The sequence below is a fragment of the Erinaceus europaeus genome, chromosome 1 (genome assembly GCF_950295315.1).
Source record: "Erinaceus europaeus chromosome 1, mEriEur2.1, whole genome shotgun sequence".
NCBI classification, from domain to species: domain Eukaryota; kingdom Metazoa; phylum Chordata; class Mammalia; order Eulipotyphla; family Erinaceidae; genus Erinaceus; species Erinaceus europaeus.
In genome coordinates this window covers 157,285,197-157,304,709 of record NC_080162.1, presented here as the reverse complement: position 1 = coordinate 157,304,709, position 19,513 = coordinate 157,285,197, and the positions used below count along the sequence as shown (strand labels likewise).

The 19,513-nt window shown below is 40.5% G+C and overlaps 1 long non-coding RNA gene across 1 annotated transcript in view; it reads left to right on the top strand.

Moving 5' to 3' along the window:
• Window positions 1-19,513, top strand: part of LOC132540493 (uncharacterized) — a 1,042,170-nt gene that overhangs the window by 23,038 nt on the left and 999,619 nt on the right. The window contains exon 2 of the long non-coding RNA XR_009551700.1: window positions 355-434. This is a non-coding gene — a long non-coding RNA (uncharacterized LOC132540493). The remainder of the gene's footprint in view (window positions 1-354; window positions 435-19,513) is intronic.

The following is a 19,513-nucleotide window of genomic DNA, read 5'->3' as shown; positions in this document are numbered from 1 at the left end:
TTTGGCGTTGTATCATGCTCTCATCAGCAGGTTATTTTAGGCAATTTATTTAGGATTTCTAAGCCTCTGTTTCTTTACTGTCATGCTGGAGATATAAAACCTAACACATTAAACAGATAGTAAATATTAGCTATCACTTTTTACCTTCCTTATAATTATTTTTGTTTTAAATTTTTTATGTTGCATTTATTCTCCTGTCAGGTGTGTGTGTGTGTGTGTGTGTGTGTGTGTTTAATAGTGATCTGCAAAGATTGTAGGATAAGAGGTGTACAATTCCATACAATTCCCACTACCAGAAGTCTGTATCCTGTCCCCTCCATTGGAAGCTTTCCTATTCTTTATCCTTTATTCTAGGAGAATGGACCAAAGATCTTTATTGGGTGCTGAAGGCAGAAGGTCTGGCTTCTGTAATTGCTGAACATGGGTGTTTACAGGTCAGTCCATATTCCCAGCCTGTTTCTATCTTTCCCTAGTGGGGTAGGGCTCTGAGAAGGTGGGTTTCCAGGACACATTGTCTGCCCAGGGAAATCAGGTTGGCATCATGGTAGCATCTGCAACTTAGTGGCTGAAAGCATTAAGCTATAAAGCAGAACAATTTGTTTAATAATCAGGAAACTAAAGGTAAGAAAATAGCAGATGAGATTTGGGGTCCTGAAGGTTTTGTTTTTTAAAATAAATACTAAAAATAGAGGGGGGAAATGCCCTATGAAACAAATATATATCCAGATCACAGTATGAGACAGGTAATTTGCAAGACAAAAGTAGAATTAGGCATAGTTTCATAAAGAAGATATTAAAGCATGGCTCATGTGAATGCTCCACATGGACGGATAAGGGAGCCCTTGTTTTTGACGAGAACACATACTTGAAGAGATAAAAATATAAGCTAAATTTCAAAGAATTCAAAATTTTTACCAGATAAAAATGAGAAAAGAGAAGAAAGCACATAAAAGAGGAAAGTATATGTACAGTCAAGAATATCTGAGATCCAGACAAAGGAAAATTTAGAGTTCACTTTGAGAAATAAGAAACAAAATAATAAGAATATAACCCTAAAGAGTGTGCATGTGTGTGCATAATTAGAGAGCATAATGTTCTCTTACATAAAGATAAATCAAGGATCCCAGTTCGAGCCCCTGGCTCCCCACCTGCACGGGGGTTGCTTCACAGGCGGTGAAGCAGGTCTGCAGGTGTCTATTTTTCTCTCCCTCTCTCTGTCTTCCCCTCCTCTCTCCATTTCTCTCTGTCCTATCCAACAACGACAACAATAATAACTACAACAATAAAACAACAAGGGCAACAAACAGGAATAAATAAATAAATATTTTTTAAAAAGATAAATCAAAAGACCCATAATTTACTAAGGAAATGCTCTAAATTAATTTCCTGAAATAATGATAGATTTAGGCAAATTTGTTCGCATACTTTACTATGGCTTCATTCTTCCTGGTGACTGTCCTAGGTCAGCAGTCAAGTTTACTCATTCAGACTTGTTTTCTCTCTCAACTCCAATGAAGATATACTATATCAAATTATTGCGGCATTTCATGTACTGAAAGTAACTCAGTATTCTCACAAATGTTCATTTCCAACCTACTACTTTAATAATTATTATACTAAGATCATGTGGTTTCCAAATAGTACCAATGAAAATACTTTCGAGACAAAAATCAGCTGGTTCAAGGGACATACTAAAAGAGGAAAGAATTTGAGATAGGATAGTGGTTATACTAAATTGAAATAAGGAATACAGGGGAGGGGTAGATAGCATAATGGTTATGCAAAGAGACTCTCAGGCTTGAGGCTCCAAAGTCCCAGGTTCAATCCCTTGAACCACCATAAGCCAGAGCTGAGTAGTGCTCTGATATTAAAAGGAGAGAAGGAGAAGGAGGAGGAGGAGGAGAAAAGGAAGAAAGAAAGAAATACATTTAGAGGGGCCTGAAAAACAGTGTGCTGATCCAAGCACACTAGGTCACTAGGTTTACATGTTTGAGGCCCATGAGGTCTCAGGTTCAACTCCTGGTAGTTCAAACCTTAGCACCAACATATGTCAAGCACTGCTCTGGTATCTTATGAAAATAAATAGGGCTCAAGCCCTACTCCTCACTTGTAGGTGCAAAAGTTTCACGAGCAATGGAATGGTGATACAAGTGTCTCTCCTCACTCTCTATAAAAAGAAAGAGAGAAAGAAAAACAGATGAAGAAAAAGGAGGAGGAGGAGAAGGAAGTGGAAGAGGAAGAAGAAAGGATGTAAGAGAAAGAAAAAAAAAGGAATGGTAATAATATGTAGGCACCAAGCCCCATCAATAACCTTGGTGACAAAAATAAATAAATAAATAAAAAGTAAATAAACAATTAAATCTTAAACACACACATTTAGAAGGAAAAGAAGGTGAAAGATAACATTATTTGGGACACAAGGAGTTTGAAATGACCACAGAACTAGCACTGAGATGTACAGTCACCTTGTAGCAGCCGGAAACAATGAGGCCATTCCAGAAGAAACAATCCAAGATGCCATCCTATAAGCTGCCATCACAGTGGCCACAGACATGAACCACTGGCTGCAGCACACAACTGCCTGGACTCTGAACATGATGGCGCATTTATGTGACTTCAGTCTTACTATAGTCAGTCTCTCAAAGGGTAAATGACAGGAGTCATAGAACTCCAGGACTTCCACTGCTTTCAGGGACCTTTTATTTTTTGTATAGTCTATACACTGTGGACCCAAAATGATAAGAAAAAAGGTTCACTGTTTCTTTCGATTAAATCTGTGAGTTATTTGGGAATGCACACAGTATCTTGGCCAAAAAGAACCATAAGATTAGAAGCTCTCATAGGAATTGATTAGAAAAGCGGTCTGGGGCCATAAAATAGCTCAGATGATAGAGCACACTCTTTACCATTTGTGAAGTCCTGGCTTTAATCCAAACCAGTACAAGCAGGGACGGTTTGGGGGTGGGGGTGTGGAAGGAGGATGCTCAGGGGTGGAGAAGCAATGATGACGTGTCTCTTCTTCCTTCTCCTCTCTTTTTCTGCCTGTCTCTCCCTCATCCAGTCTTCCCTCAGGATATGGACCTTTTTAAATCAAGGTTGAAAAGGATATTCAGCACTATCACGCACATGTGAGGTCCTTGGTTCATTGCCTAATGCCAAGGGAGAGTGCGGAACTTCCATACCTGAGACTTCTGGTTTGATCCTGGTGCTGTCACATGAGCCAGAGTGGTGCTCAGCTTCTCTTTCCCTCTCTCACTCTCTATCATGAAAATATCTCTCTCCCATATGATTTAAATAATAAAATGTCTTTAAAGAAAAGGAACTGGGGGAGATAGCATAATGGTGATGCAAAAGACTTTCATGTCTGAAGATAGGAGTCTCCGGGTTCAATCCTCAGCATAATCATAAACCAGAGCTGAATAGTGCTCTGGCTAAAACAAAACAAAAACAATTTATGGGCTGGAGAGACAGCATAATGGTTATGAAAAAAAGCCTTTTTGTGACTGAGGCACCAGAGGCCTCAGGTTCAGTTCTTAGCAGCACGTTAAGCCAGAGCTGAGCAGTGCTGAGCTGTGCTGGGGGTGGGGGGGAGGGAAACCTCTACATTTTATTTATTTATTTGATAGAGACAGAGATTAAGAGGGAAGGGGAAGACAGACAGAGAGGGAGAGAGAGGGGCTGGGTGGTGACACCCCTTGTTGAATGCACACTTTATAAAGAGCAAGGACCCGGCTTCAAGTCTCCAGACCCATCTGAAGGAGAGAAGCTTCACAACTGGTGAAACAGTGCTGCAGGTGTCTCTCTCCCTATTAACCCCCCTTTCCTCTCAATTTCTCTGTCTCTAATCCAAAGTAAATAAATAAAGATTAAAAAGAGAGAGAGAGGAAGGGAGAGAGGGAAAGAGGGCGGGAGACACCTGTACCAGTGCTTCATCACTAGTGAAGCTCCGAAGGTGGAGACTGGGGGGCTTAAACAGAGGTCCTTGTGCATTGTAACATGTGCACTCAACCAGATGTGCCACTGCCTGGCTCCTGAATTCTACATTTTTCTAAATAGGTGAGTATTCCACAATATTATCATAATTTTAAATAAATTTAAATATAATTTTAAATATCAGTCACAAGTTTTAAAATTAGTAAGTTAGAGTAATACTCTATGCAATTCATCTGATAACTCTTTAAGCTAATGTACCTTCCTCTAATATTACATAAAATGTCTTCATGTAATGTTCAGGAAAGAACCTCTTAAATGGAGCCAGGCAGTGATGTACCTGGTTGGGCACACACATTACTATGTATAAGGATTCAGATTTGAGCCCCTGCTCCCTACCTGCAGGGGAGAAAGCTTCACAAGTAGTGAAGCAGGGCTGCAGGTGTTTTTTTCTCTTTCTCTCTCCCTGTCTATCTGAAATCCCCCGATTTCTTTGTTCTATCAGGAAGAAAGAAAGAAAGAAAGAAAGAAAGAAAGAAAGAAAGAAAGAAAGGAAGGAAGGAAGGAAGGAAGGAAGGAAGGAAGGAAGGAAGGAAGGAAGGAGAAGGCGAAAGAGAGGGAAAAGGGGAGGGAAGAAGGAAGGGGAAAAAAAGAATGGAGACTCTTTTTAATGATTTTCCAGAATAAAAGAAGTGTCTCAACCCAATTTCTATAAAATCAGATGTTCATCTAAAATCATGTGTAGACAGGCTAAGTACTGTCCTCAGAAATAAAAACCGTGTCGGCAAACAAGACAAGAAGTTAGGGTCTACTTACAAGATTAAGCACGCTTCTGTGGCCAAGAAACTCGAGTGACAAGTAAAACAAATTAACCTGATGAAAGGCTGCTCTCTGATGATCAGAAAGAAAAGCTTTAATTCTAAAAATTTATAGAAAGGTCAAGCTAAGAGCAGCAGTAAATTATCACAATAAATTAACACCCTTCTAATTTTAAATGGCACTGTTGTAGTCAAATGTTTAGCTGCTAAAGAAAATAAAGGTAGCAGCTAAACTATCAATAAAATCAGTTCAAGTTAGAAAACACCTCTCTGGACGTGTATTTCATGCACAAACGAAAGTCTCAAGCTCTTGGTTTCATCCATGGAACAAGTGTCCATAGGAGTTGGGGTTGCTCAGTAAAAACAGCTGCTGTGGATGGGGTAGGTCCCAGCTGAATGCCTGATCATAAGAGGAGCCATACACCCTGCACCACCTGGTGTCTGCTCTCTGCGGCTTCCCACTCAATTACTGACCAGGCCCAGACCTGCCCTTGTATCATCTTATGATTTCACCAAGACCCAGGCTATGCTATGCTAAGTTCGCTATGTCCAAGCCTATTTCAGCCTGCCCTTCTTAAAGTCACACCACCAGTGAGGATACTGAGTGGAATTCTAAAGAAAGAATAAGAGAATGGAAAGGCCATGAAGTTTTTAAATTCCTATAAACCAAGAAATGTTTTTAAGAAGATTGAAAGATAGAAGCACCAGCTGAAATTTTAGAGAAGATATGCCATGGCAAAGTGACAAGTAAATGATCAAAGTCAAGTGCTTAAAAATTAAGGGGAGTAAGAAGTCACGAGGTGGCTCAATGGTAGAGTGTACACTTTGCCATGTGTGAGACCTGGGCTGCAGCCCCCAGCCACCACATGGGTTCACCTGCATGGGGAAGCTTCACAAGTTAGTGCTTCAGTGTTCCTCCTTCTCTCTCTGCCTCTCACTTCTTCTCTGATTCTCACACTCTAACTAAAAAGAAAAAAAAAAAAGTCCTTCAGAAGTGGAGGAATTATGTAGGCATGGTACTGCAATACTAATGTGGGTGGCAATAAATAAATAAAAATAAAAACAATTAAAGGGAATGAAAGAGCACTGTGTCTAATAAAAAGATTTGATGAGGAAATAAATGCCCAAGGGCGGAATGGTGGCACACCAATTTGAGCACACATGTTACAATGTGCAAGGACCCAGGTTCGAGTCCCCAATCTCCACCTGCAGGGGGAAAGCTTCACAAATGGTGAAGCAGTGCTATAGGTATCTCTCTGTCTCTCTCCCTCTCTGCCTCTCCCACCCTTTCAATTTCTGGCTGTCTCTAACCAATAAATAAATAAAAATAATTTTTTAAATTTTTTTTAAAAAGAAAGTAAATGCCCTCACTTTTGTTCTTCATTTGGAAATATTTATGTAACAAGTTAATTCAATGGCTGCTACCTATCAGGAGTTACTTGAAGCATATGAATATAGTAAGGGGGCACCAAAAGCTTTATCTGTGTGGTCTTTAAATTCTGGTGTAATAGCAACACACACACATTATTCTCTGGCTATTTACCAATAGCTTCACTGTATGAAAAAGGACAGCATGACCACCAAAAGTGGAAAGAGCATATCAGACTCCCAGCTGCTAAGAGAACTTTATTTTATATTAGAATTAAAATTAATAAAAGCAATACAGTCCTGGTCAACAGAGAAGCTTAAGCCACTGACAGGTGATACATTTTGACTGTTTATTTGGTGTGCGTTTTGTGACTGAAACTTTACCCAGGCAAATCAGAGCTAGTGAGTGTGAGGGAAAACAAAAGCTAAAGATTTTCTCACACATTAAAAAAAAAAAAAACCCAACCTTTTCTTTGGTAAACAGGTTTAACAAGCTACACCCATGGTTACACCTCTGTAAATCACTTGGCTCCTTCCATAAACCAAGTAAGTTTCCAGCCTCAAATTCCAGCACAATGAGAAGTTCTATCGGTGTGGTTTCACAAAAGCAGCATTCTGCCTCATCTTCATTGGCAAAGCACCTGCTGGAAGGAACCCAAGTGACAAGATGAGAAACATCCCAGTGAAGGCAGCTCATCAGAAAAAAGGGAGCCAGGGAGAAATGATGGTGCTCCAGGAACTTGCTGGGCCAGGATTCAACAAGAAGTGGCCGAGTGCAAAGAAAGACACAGAAGGTCCAGGGACAGGAGGACTTCACAGCAACACAGCATCCACAAGCCCAAAGCTAGATCACATGGCCTGTCTTCAGGGATTGCCATGGGCAAGAGAAAAAACACCCTTTTCTCAAGAAAACTGTATATTTATGCACCAAGGGGACCCCAGTCTGTGAAACAACCAACCTATGTATGTTCCCATTCTCTGTTTCAAATATGTTCAGATAAGAATGTGACAGCCCCCAGTGTTTCTGCAAAAAACAGGGGGCTGGAGGCTGAGGGTCCATCCAGCTCACACCTGCACTCAAACCTAGAATCTCAAAACTCAAGAAAGAAGCACAGCTAACAGCATGTTTTAAACATTAATATGCTGATCTATTTCAAGTGGAACTTTCACTTACCTGGTTATAAAGCAGGCTTTGCTTTCATTCAAAGCATAGAATTAAGATCCTAGACAATAGAGGAGTTGAAAAGGGAAATTATGGAAGAAACTGCAAGAGAAACCTAGAGAAGGGAGAAGACTCAAAAGAAATAAGTGTGGGGAGTTGGGCGGTAGCACAGGTTAAGCGCATGTGGCGCAAAGCACAAGGACTGCAGTAAGGATTCCGGATCGAGCCCCCCACTCCCCACCTGCAGGGGTGTCACTTCACAGGCGGTGAAGCAGGTCTGCAGGTGTCTTTCTCCGCCCCCCATCTTCCCCTCCTCTCTCCATTTCTCTCTGTACTATCCAACAACAACGACATCAATAACAACAAGAATAATAACTACAACAACAATAAAAAAAAACAAGGGCAATAAAAGGGAAAATAAAAAATATAAAATTATAAAATATAAAAAATTTTTTAAAAAAAGAAAGAAGTGTGTAAGTGCCTTAGAAAAACAAAAAATGGGGGGCCAGGAGGTGGCACACTTGGTTGAGCACACGTTACAATGCGTAAGGAACCAATTTCAAAACCCCCAGTCCCCACCTGCACAGGTAGTGAAGCAGTGCTGCAGGTCAGTCTCGGTCTCTGTCTCTCTCTGTCTCTCTCTCTCTCTCTCTCCCCCCCCCCCCACTTCTCTCAATTTCTGGACTGTCTATCACATAAATACAGATAATAAAAATATTTTTAAAAAAAGAAAAAACTGAAAGGAAAATAGTGAGAATAGTGAATCTAAGGTGTGTTCCTGCAAATGAGTTCCAGGATATGCTAATATATGCTAAGAGGAAAGAGAAGCTACATAGGCAAATCTGTCTGAATAAGATTATACAGTAAGATTTCTCAGGCATCTCTGTTTCAGAGGAAGCTATAATAGCAGCAGCTTTATAAACTCATTTGACCAGTCTTTCACTAAGTAGCTCATTAAACTAAAACTTCTTTTTTAAAAATATTTTATTTATTTTACATTAGTGAAAGGCACAGAGAAAGACCAGAGCTCTGCTCAGCTCTGGTTTATGGTGGTGCTGGGGATTGAACCTGAGACCCTGGAGCCTCAGGCATAAGTCTCTTACATAACCATTATGCTATCTTCCCCAGCCTGAAACTAAAACTTCTAAAAAACTTTACATTTTACTCATTGTAATGGAAACTGCTTAAAGTGGAGTTTTCCATCAACTGATCTACTTCCGTTTTCTTTTTTTTCTTATTTTTTAAAATCTTTATTTGTTTATTGCATAGAGACAGCCAGAAATTGAGAGGGGAAGAGGGAGACAGAGAGGGAGAGGGAGAGAGACAGAGAGACACCTACAGCCCTGCTTCACCACTTGTGAAGCTTTCCCCTGCAGGTGGGGGCCAGGGGCTCGAATCTGAGTCCTTGCGCATTGTAATAGATGCATTCAACCAGGTGTACAACCACCTGGCCCCCTACTTCTGCTTTCTTTTAATATCATTTGCTGAATACAGCTTGCTACTTTTTTCACAACTCAAAATTATATTTGAGGATAACAAGTCTTTTAGATTTGAAGGCAATGCATTTCTACATGTCACATATGTTTCCTTTCTCTCCATCTGTAAGGATGAGGGCTGGCCCCATTCCTATGAATATCAAGTCTACTTTTCACAGCATTTCTAATTGACTATCAAAGCCACTGACTTCTTGTTTGCCCCAAGTTGAAATCTGGGAAAAGCAAGACTATTATACATCAAGAGGACTCTAAAAATTAATAAAATTAATGCATCCCAGCAGATAGCAGAATAGTTGAGCTTTGACTTGCAAGCTGGAGCTTGACCTCTGGATCCTCATATGCCAGAGTGCTGCTCTGGTCCCTCTATCTCATGAGATAAATTAAAATTTTTTTTAATTAATAAAAATGCAGGCCGGGAGGTGGTGGAGTGGATAGAGTATTGGACTCTCAAGCATTAGGTTCTAAACTCAATCCCCTTCAAACTCATTTGCCTCTCATTAATATGTAATTTTTTTTTTTTTAAACCAGAGCACTGTTCAGCTCTGGCTTATGGTGGTGCGGGGGATTGAACCTGGGACTTTGGAGCCTCAGGCATGAGAGTCTGTTTGCATAACCATTATGCTATCTACCCTCCGCCCAATATTTTTTTTAAATACAGTAAAATGTAAATTCTGGGGAGTCGGGCAGTAGTGCAGCAGGTAAAGCGCACCTGGCACAAAGCGAAAGGATCAGCTTAAGGATCCCTCTTTTGAGCCCCCAGCTCCCTACCTGCAAGGGAGTCCCTTCACAGGCAGTGAATCTGGGCTTCAGGTGTATATCTTTCTCTTCCCCTCTCTGTCTTCCCCTCCTCTCTCCATTTCTCTCTGTCCTATCCAATAATAATGACATCAATAACAACAACAATAATAACTACAACAATAAAATAACAAGGGCAACAAAAGGGAATAAATAAATTTTTTTTAATGTAAATTCTGTTCTTGGGGTTATTTGGTGAAGAAAATGGTAGAGCAGAAATTACCATGCATGAGGACCCTTGTTCAAGCCCCTGGTTCCCACCTGTAAGGGGAGAAGATTCGAGTCATGCAGGTACCAAGCCCCAATGATAACACTGATGGTAGAAAAAAAAAATGTTCTTTGCAAATTTTCATCTAGTTACATGCTCACAACTGAGCTGAGCCACTAACAAACCAAAACATTCACTCTAAATCAAACCCAGTACTAGTTATTTCAGAGTTTCAAGGTCTCTTTCCAGACCCAACATTAGCCTAAAATGCCCTAATGGGATTTCCATAAAGAAAAGCTTTCCATAACTCTTTTATATATGAATATGTTTCTTCAAATAATCAAACCTTATTTCAATCATCCCCCACAAGATTCCTTTGAGTAGAAAGGCAAACTAGGCAAATTGAAGCAGGATGATTGTATGATTTATATGAAGTTGCCCAGTATAAGTTAAAGGAATAATTTCAGAAATCTACACAAATGAGGTGTGGCCATGGAGTAACAGTGAACAGAATAGACTCTCCTCCTAAACAACAAATATCTACAATTATAGATCATCACAAACTTCACCAACTACAGCTGAGACAGTGACTATAATTCCATTCAGACTTCCCTGGGAAGATGACCTCACCAATATGTCACAGAACCTCACCTTTCCAGAGTTCTAACCCACTAGGGAAAGATAGACACAGGCTGGGGGTATGGATTGACCTGCCAACGACCATGCTCACTGGAGAAGTAATTACAGAAGTCAGAATTTCCACCTTCAGCAACCCAAAAAGAATTTTTTAACCTTTTTTTTACTTTTTATTATTTTTTCTCTTTTGTTGCCCTTGCTGTTTATCGTCTTTGTTGTTGTTATTATTGTTGTTGTTATTGCTATCATTGTTGTTGGATAGGACAGAGAAAAATGGAGAGAGGAGGGGAAGACAGAGAAGGGAGAGAAAGATAGACACCTGCAGATCTGCTTCACCGCAGAAGTGAACCCTCTGCAGGTGGAGAGCCGGGAGCTCGAACTGGAATCCTTACGCTGGTCCTTGCGCTTTGCACCATCTGCCATCTGCGCTTAACCCACAGCGCCACTGCCCAGCTCCCCCAAAAAGAATTTTGATCCATACTCCCAGAGGAGTATACAACAGGGAAGTTTCCAATGGAAGGGATGGGACACAGAACTCTGGTGGTGGTGGGAACTGTATGGATTTAAAACCCTATTATCTTACAATCTTATAATTCTATATTAAATCACTAATAAAAAATAAAACATTAAAAAAAGAAAGAAACTTCCACAATCTACACAACAGCCTACACACATTATACCAGACTCCATCTGGTAAGTAATGCCAGACAAAGACAAAAGAATATGAGAAAATGTCATACATATGTACACACACACACATTTATTTTTGTGTTGATTCCAACAGCTACAAGCATGGGGAAAGACAAATGAATCATTTGTAAAGAAAAATCTTTCCTGTGTATTTTTCTATAGTTTTGATGGAATATACAACATAAATTTCAATATTAAAGAATTTAAAAGGTACACTGCTTTATAATGTCTATTTCATCATTATTTCAATAACTAAAAGACAATGTTTAACACACTGTTGGGAATTTTATTGGCCACAATCAGCTTAAAATAATATTATGGAGATAAGTCATCTCTGAAAACAATTACTCTTTCATGCAGAAACATGACCTATTAAAAAAAAAGTGCCAAATTGCTTCAGTCTCTATAAAACCAGAAACAGCAAAGATAATTCTGGAAAGCTCACATTGGAGAAGACACTTGATTTAAAATAATGCATTCAAACAAAACAATGTTTATCTTAGTGGAACTTTAAAGACCCATGGTTCTATAAAGCTGTTCTGGGCTTGATTTATGAAGCACATAGGTTATTTCTGACTTGAAAATATGACAATGTTGCCAAAAAACAAGCACGTAACAAAAATAACAAGAATGAGTGTATGTATAACCAGTGGGACACTTATAAATAGCATGCACTTTGTGTTTGTTTCTGAAAACAAATTTCTGGACATTTACAAGGAAATGTTCAAGAAAGTGTTGATTCAGTAGTTTGAGTTGCTCCATGCACAGTCTCAGAGGGCCATTTTCCTGACCAACTCTTGACCACACGTCACTCGGGGATTGATCTCTCAGAACATTCTGACATCAATGTTTTGTGAGCTAGGTACACTGACCACACTGTACTATTGTATCTAAATAGTCTGCAAACAGTATAATTTATGGTGAACATCTGCTTTCCTTCTGGGGACCTGAAGTCTCTATCACTGTAAATAGGCATGCAAGCAAGTTACCTCCATGACTGAACTCCAATAGAAGACCTCAACTCTTCAACCAGAGAGCTTCCCTGGCAGACTATACAATGCACATACTGCTACAATTTAGTGTTAGAGAATTGAGTCTGGTGGTCTGGTGCCAGGCTAGCATGAGGGTGTTTCTTCCCCGGCATGTGCTCTCTGGGTTGGAGAGAACTCAACCGGAGCCAACCTGGGCTGCTGCTTACTCAGTGACGGAACGCAATGCATCTTTATTGATCAGAGACAACGCTTTTATATCTTAGAAAACCGGAAGTAGCAAGTCAGAAAAGGAAATGGCTAGGAAAGGGGGTGGAGAAAAGGAAAGAGCAGGCTAATGGTAGAAACTCCCTTAGCAACTGTTGTGAAGGTTTTAACTGGTGGAATTAATTAATACCCTAAAGGCAGGGCGGGTCTCAAGGTAGAAAGAAGATAGATCAGGCAAAACAATGATTATGTAAATAGGCCATAGTGTCAGCAATGGAGGATGGGGGGGGGGGAAACGCGCTGGCTTAAGCCCCGACAGTCTGGGAGGTGGCGTAGTGGATAAAGTGTTGGACTATCAACCATGAGGTCCCATGTTCAATCCGTGGCAGCACATATGCTAGAGTGATGTACGGTTCTTTCCTCCTGTCTCGTTAATAAATGAAGTATTTTTAAAAGAAGAGAGAGAATTGAGTCTGTCAATAAGGGAAGTATTCAGAGGGCTCTATACCCCCATATCACTAGGACCCAAAGTGTCACCAGGAATCTTGTTTTCATACCATCAATGAAAGGGAAGTGAATCTGGAAAACACCAAAGAAAGCCAGGTGAGGTTTCACTTATCTGAGAGAGAAAGTAGAAATAAAGAAAGACACTTGGAAAGTAGCAATAGGTGTAGGGGTGAACTAGAAAGGAAGTAAAGCCAAGTTCACTGAAAGAAATGAAGAAATAGTGGTCTGGGAGGTGACGCAGTGGATAAAGCATTGGATTCTCCAGCATGAGGTCCTGAGTTCATCCCCGGTAGCACATGAACCAGAGTGATGTCTGGTTCTTCCTCCTACCTTTCTCATTAATAAATAAGTAAATATATTTAAAATAATGAGGAAAATACACACACACACACACACACATACACACACACACAGTTACATAATCAGCCTGTACCAGTGACCTTAGGAGACTACTGCAGTTTCCAATGGCGGGGACAGGACACAGAGCTCTGGTAGTGTAACTATATGGAATTATACCCATATTATCTTACAATTTTGTGAATCAATATTAAATCATTAATAAAAGAGAAAGAGAGGGAGTCAGACACTAGTGCAGCGGGTTAAGCGCAAGTGGCACAAAGCGCAAGGACCTGCATAAGGATTCTGGTTTGAGCCCCTGGCTCCTCACCTGCAGGGGAGTCGCTTCACAAGTGGTGAAGCAGGTCTGCAGGTATCTGTCTTTCTCTCTCCCTCTCTGTCTTCCCCTCCTCTCTCCATTTCTCTCTGTCCTATCCAACAACGACGACATCAATAATAATTACAACAATAAAACATCAAGGGCAGCAAACAAAAGGAAATAAATAAATATTTTTAAAAGAAAAAATAATTTTAAAAAAAGAGAGAATTAAGTTTGTCCTATGCCACACCCTTGAGAGAGGGGCTTCTGGAAACTTGTGCCTGCTTTCTTCCAATTGCCCCACACTTTTTCCCAAGACAGACTTGGTTCTGGGTCCTGTGCTGTAATGATTTCTAGTCTGATGATTCCTTCCAGCAAATTGCTAATCTGAACAAGAGCATTGAGACCTTGGACTCATACAGTTTATAGGGTTGTATTTATTTTAAGGCATGTTTCTTTATTTTAATAGAATAAGAGGACAAACTGGTTGGTTACAATTCTGTTAAGAGTGTGTGTGTGTGTGTGTGTGTGTGTGTGTGTGTGTGTGTGTGTGTTTCTTTTAATAATGCATGTTCTTTCTTTTTTTTTATTTTTTTTTATTTTTTTTTTTTACCAGAGCACTGCTCAGCTCTGGCTTATGGCAGTGTGGGGGATTGAACTTGGGATTTGAGAGCCTCAGGCATCAAAGCCTCTTGGTATAACCATTATGCTATATCCCCACCCAATAATGTATGTTCTTTTTTTGTTTTGTTTTTGCCTTTTTTTTAAACTTTAGAGCATTATTAATTGTTTACAGTATAGTATTTTTTTAAAAAATAATCTTTTTTTAAGGTTTTTATTAATATTTACTCATTCCCTTTTGTTGACCTTGTTGTTTTTTATTGTTGTTGTTGATGTTGTTGTTGGCTAGGACAGAAAGAAATGGAGAGATAAGGGGAAGACAGAGAGGGGGAGAGAAAGATAGACACCTGCAGACCTGCTTCACCGCCTGTGAAGCAACGCCCCTGCAGGTGGGGAGCCGGGGGCTCGAACCGGGATCTTACTCTAGCCCTTGCGCTTTGCACCACGTGCGCTTAACCTGCTGTGCTACCGCCCGACTCCCAACAGTATAGTCTTTTGTCCACCACTCTTATCACCAAAGATCTGTGTTTCCATCCCCACTCCCATAGGTAATCACTATAGTTCTCTCAGTGTTAGATACAGGTTGACTTTTTTTCCACATTCATATACTCAGTTCTCTCTTTGGCAATTGAGTAAAAGCATTCTGTAGTTATCCTTCACCTCCTTACTTGCTTCATCAAGCATAATCTCCAATTCCATCTACTTTATCCCAAAGGGCATAATGTCATCTGTTTTTATTTTGCTTCCAGGTTATTGCTGGGGCTTGTTGCCAGCACTATGAATCCACTGCTCCTGGAGGGCCCCCCCTTTTCTTTTTACTGTTTTATTGGATAGGGCAGAGAGAAATTGAGAGAAGAGGAGAAGATAGAGAGGGGGGAGAGGAAGACACCTGCAAACCTGCTTCACCGATTGTGAAGCGACCCCCCCTGCAGGTAGGGAGCTGAGGGCTCAAACTGGGATCCTTGCTTGGGTCCTTCCCCATTGTACTATATGCGCTTAACCTGGTGCACCATCGCCCGACCTCCCCAATATTATCTTTTTTAATTGCTAGATAATAAATACTCTGTTGAATATATGTTCAATAACTTTTTTTCTAACCTCCAGGGTTATTGCTGGGGCTCAGTGCCTGCACCACAATCCACTGCTCCTGGAGGTCTTCCCTCCTCCCTTCATTTTATTGGATAGGACAGAGAGGAATTGAGATGGGGAAAGATATGGGGGGGGCAAGAAAGATATAGATACCTGCAGACTTGCTTCACCACTTGTGAAAGTGACTCCTCTGCAGATGGGGAGCAGGGGGCTCAAACTAGAATCCTTGCACAGGTCACTGCTTCCTAAAATGTGCACTTAACCGAGTGTGCTACTGCCCAGCCCCCTTCCATAACTCTTTTTATCCAGTCATATGTCTAAGGGCATTTTGGTTGTTTCCAAGTTTTTGCTATTGTGAATAAAGTCACTATGACCAGGGGAGTGTATACATCCCTTCAAATCAGTGCTTTCTTTTGAGAGTATGCCTAGTAGTGGAATTGCTGGATCAATGGTATTTCCATTTGTAATTGTTTAAGGATTCTCCATGATGGCTGCACCAATTTGCTCTCCCACCAGCAATGTTGTAGAGTTCCTCTCTCTCTACAGCCTCTCCAACACTTACCTTCTCTCTCTCTCTCTCTCTCTCTCTCTCTCTCTCTCTTTATGGAGCCCATTCTTATAGGTGTGAGGTGGAATCTCAATGTGGTTTTAATTTGCATTTCTCTAATGATGAGTGAATTAGAGCATTTCCACATGTGTCTATGGGTCATGTGTATCTCTTCTTTAAAGAACCATCTATTCAACCTCACCAATGTGTCCTGGAATCTCACCTCTCCAGAGCCCTACCCCACTAGGGAAAGACAGAAACAGGCTGGGGGTATGGATCAACCTGCCAACACCCAAATCTAATGGAGAAGCAATTACAGAAGCCAGAAATATTATCTTCTGCACCCCAAAAACAATTTTGATCCATACTCCCAGTGGGGGAGAAGTGATAGGAGGAAGAGGATAAGAGGACTCTGAACTCCAGCTCCATCAGGTCCCAGAGAGAGAGGATGAAAAGGGGAGAGATATCTGGATGTAGTAATAGGGTTATGTGTGGTTTGGAGGGGAAGAAAGGATGGAACCTGGAAAGATAAAGGGGGTAGTTATGTGCAAATGTAGACAGATAGTTGTAGAGAAGACAATTAACCCATGTCTGTAACCTTGGGAGAATCACAATGGTTTGCAATGGAGGGACTTGGGATTCAGAACTCTGGTGGTGGGAACGGTGTGGAATTATATCCCTGTTGACATGTAATTTTGTAAATCAATATTGAATTGCTAATAAAAAACATTTTTAAAGAACCATCTACTCATATCTTCTGCCCACTTAAAAAAAAGTTATTGTCTTAGTTTATTTGATAGATACTGCCAGAAATCCAGAAGGATGGAGGTGACAGAGAAAGGAAAAAAACAGAGAAACACCTGCAGCCCTGCTTCACCACTTGCAAAGCTTTCCCTTTGCAGGTTGGGACTGGGGGCTTGAACCCGGGTCCTCGTGCACTGTAACATATGTGCTCCACCAGATGCACCACCAGTTGGCCCCTTCTGCCCACGTTTTTACTGAGTTGCTCTTCTTTTTGTTGAGTTTCATGAGTTCTTTATAGATATTTGATATTAACTGATTGTATGTAATGTGTAAATATCTTTTCCCATTTGCTGGGTTTCCTGTTGATCCTTATGAAATTTTCTTTTGATGTATAGAAGCTTTTAATCTGATACAGCCACATTTGTTCATTTTTTTTTTGTTTGTTTGTTTGTTTCCCTTGCCCATGGGGTAGAGTCTCCAAATATGTCTATAATGTTAAGGTCTTAAAATGTTTCGCCAGGGGGTCAGGCGGTGGCGCAGTGGGTTAAGCGCATGTGGCGCAAAGCGCAAGGACCGGCCTAAGGATCCCGGTTCGAGCTCCTGGTTCCCCACAGTGTTTCTGCAGGGGAGTCGCTTCACGGGCAGTGAAGCAGGTCTGCAGGTGTCTTTCTTTCTCTCCCCCTCTCTGTCTTCCCCTCCTCTCTCCATTTCTCTCTGTCCTATCCAACAACGAACAACATCAACAAGGGCAATAATAATAATTACAACGAGGCTACAACAACAAGGGCAACAAAAAGGGGGAAAAATGGCCTCCAGGAGTGGTGGATTCATGGTGCAGGCACCAAGCCCAGCAATAACCCTGGAGGGAAAAAAAAAATGTTTCACCAATGTATTCTTCTATGTATTTTATAGTTTCAGGTCTCTAATAATATATATTGAAGACTTAGAAAAGTATCAGTTCCCATCCATGAAACCAATTTGGGTTAGATTAGTGTGGTTTAAAAGCAAATTACTACCTAGGACAAGGGTTAGGTGATTTTCCTGTAAGCCCATACGGTGAGTTAGAATTTGGGTACCATACAGTGTATTTCACTGTACTACACTGTGCCATTACTCATGACAGCAGCCATAGACTCCACATGAACTAGTAAGGGAGGCTGAGCTCTAATATTTTATTTATGAGCAAAGATAAGACCCTGATTTGGCCTGTAAGCCAATGCTTACCAACCTCATTCCAGAAAAATTAAACTTCGATAAAATTATTTCTGCCAATTTACTTTCTAAGTTAAAAAAAAAAAAACACAAATTTTTTAAAAATTAACATAACAAAAATACCCAGATTTCCTTCCTCATCAGCATACTTTACCATACTAGAGCAAAAGTAAAACTCAAATCTCCTAAATTAGAAGTACAACTATATTTACAAAGAGTTATTTACTTATGGGGAAGGAGAAGGAGATAACAATAAATGGGAGAGAGAAGAAAACAGAAAGACACTCCTTTGCTCTGATATAACATGACACAAAGGGTCAAACCTGTAGCCTGTGAGCCCTTACTCACACAAGCCAGTGCTTTAACATGCTGAGCAAACTGCCCTGTCCCCCAGAACTACAGATACTTTTTAAATTTCAAGTTAGTATCTGTTGGTAACCCCATGACCTCAGTACACAAGAAATTATGAAGAAAATGTAAGACCCCCAAATGTAAGACTGCTCACTAGCACTAAGAAATCCCAAACTACATGGCATTTCCTGGTACTGCTTTTTCTTTTAGACTTTGTTTAGCTATTATTAGTGATAAAGAACCAGAACATCGTTCTGGGACATGTGGTGCTCAGACAGGATCAAACTTGAGAATCTTATCCTTTTCAGTCCAGTGACCTATCCACTGTGCCACCTCCCAGGGCACATGTACTGGTTTTCTATTGTTTCCTAACAAACCACTACACACCATTTTACTAGCACACAGTTCTGTCACTCCACATTTATCCTTAGTGAAAAGAAATCCAGGCTTGCCACACCGGACTCTCTACTGAGGGTATCTCAACCCTAACATGCACATACTGGCCAGGTGTCTTATATGCTGCTCAGGGTGCTCTAACAAGCCCACACAGGTGTGGCAGCACTCAGTTCCTTGGAACTGTGGAACTGTGGAACTGAGCTCCTAGCTTTCTTGCAGGGAGTCAACTGTAGGCTGAATTTAACTGATGTTACTTCCCACATTGCCTCTTCTATCTTCAAAGTTGGCAATAGATTATCTTTTCCTGTGGAATCCTCATAGAACTTCCTGTGACTGGCTCTTACAATCAAAGTTTAAAACATTCCACTTAATCCACAACTGGATTCAGTATTGCTCAATGAATATTTCAAACAAAGTGAAAGCTCCTAAAAGTCAAGCAAGAGGTTCTGAAGGAGTTCTGTCTTAGAAAGGATGCTATCTTAAGTACATGAAAAGATCACAGATTTCCCAAGATGGGTTCACACTTCCTGGGAACACTGAACCAGCCTTACATGAATCTGAATTATTTAGGGAATGCATAACTCTGAATGAAGTCAAACTGAACAAGCTTTTGTGTTGTTCTTAATAACAGTTGTAAGAGTCCCAAGTGTACTCAGATTCCTTCCTTCCTCATCCACAACTTTATTTAATAACTATTTTGAAAGAAACTGCAGAATAAGAAAATTTTAATCTCTTGGGAGTATTAAAGGACTAGAGCTATTTCTGTGTTTATCTTTTGGCAGCTGAGTGGGCCATTTTTCATTCTTTGTATTTCAGAGAGAGACAGAGGAAGAGATGCCACAGTACTACATCCATGGAGTTTCTCCTGGTGCCATGATAATTTCATGTAAGGCTGAGGTTCAATCCTAGTACCTTACACACAGCATGGCACATATAAAGTTATTTCCTTAAATGTCCTACATTTCAAACACTTTGTTTGAAACCAGGAGATAGCTTACCAGGGATAGTGCATGCCTTCCAAGTGTGAAGTCCTGGATTTAAGTTCCAGCACCATATGGGAACACCATGAATGGTACAGGAGAATTCCATGGA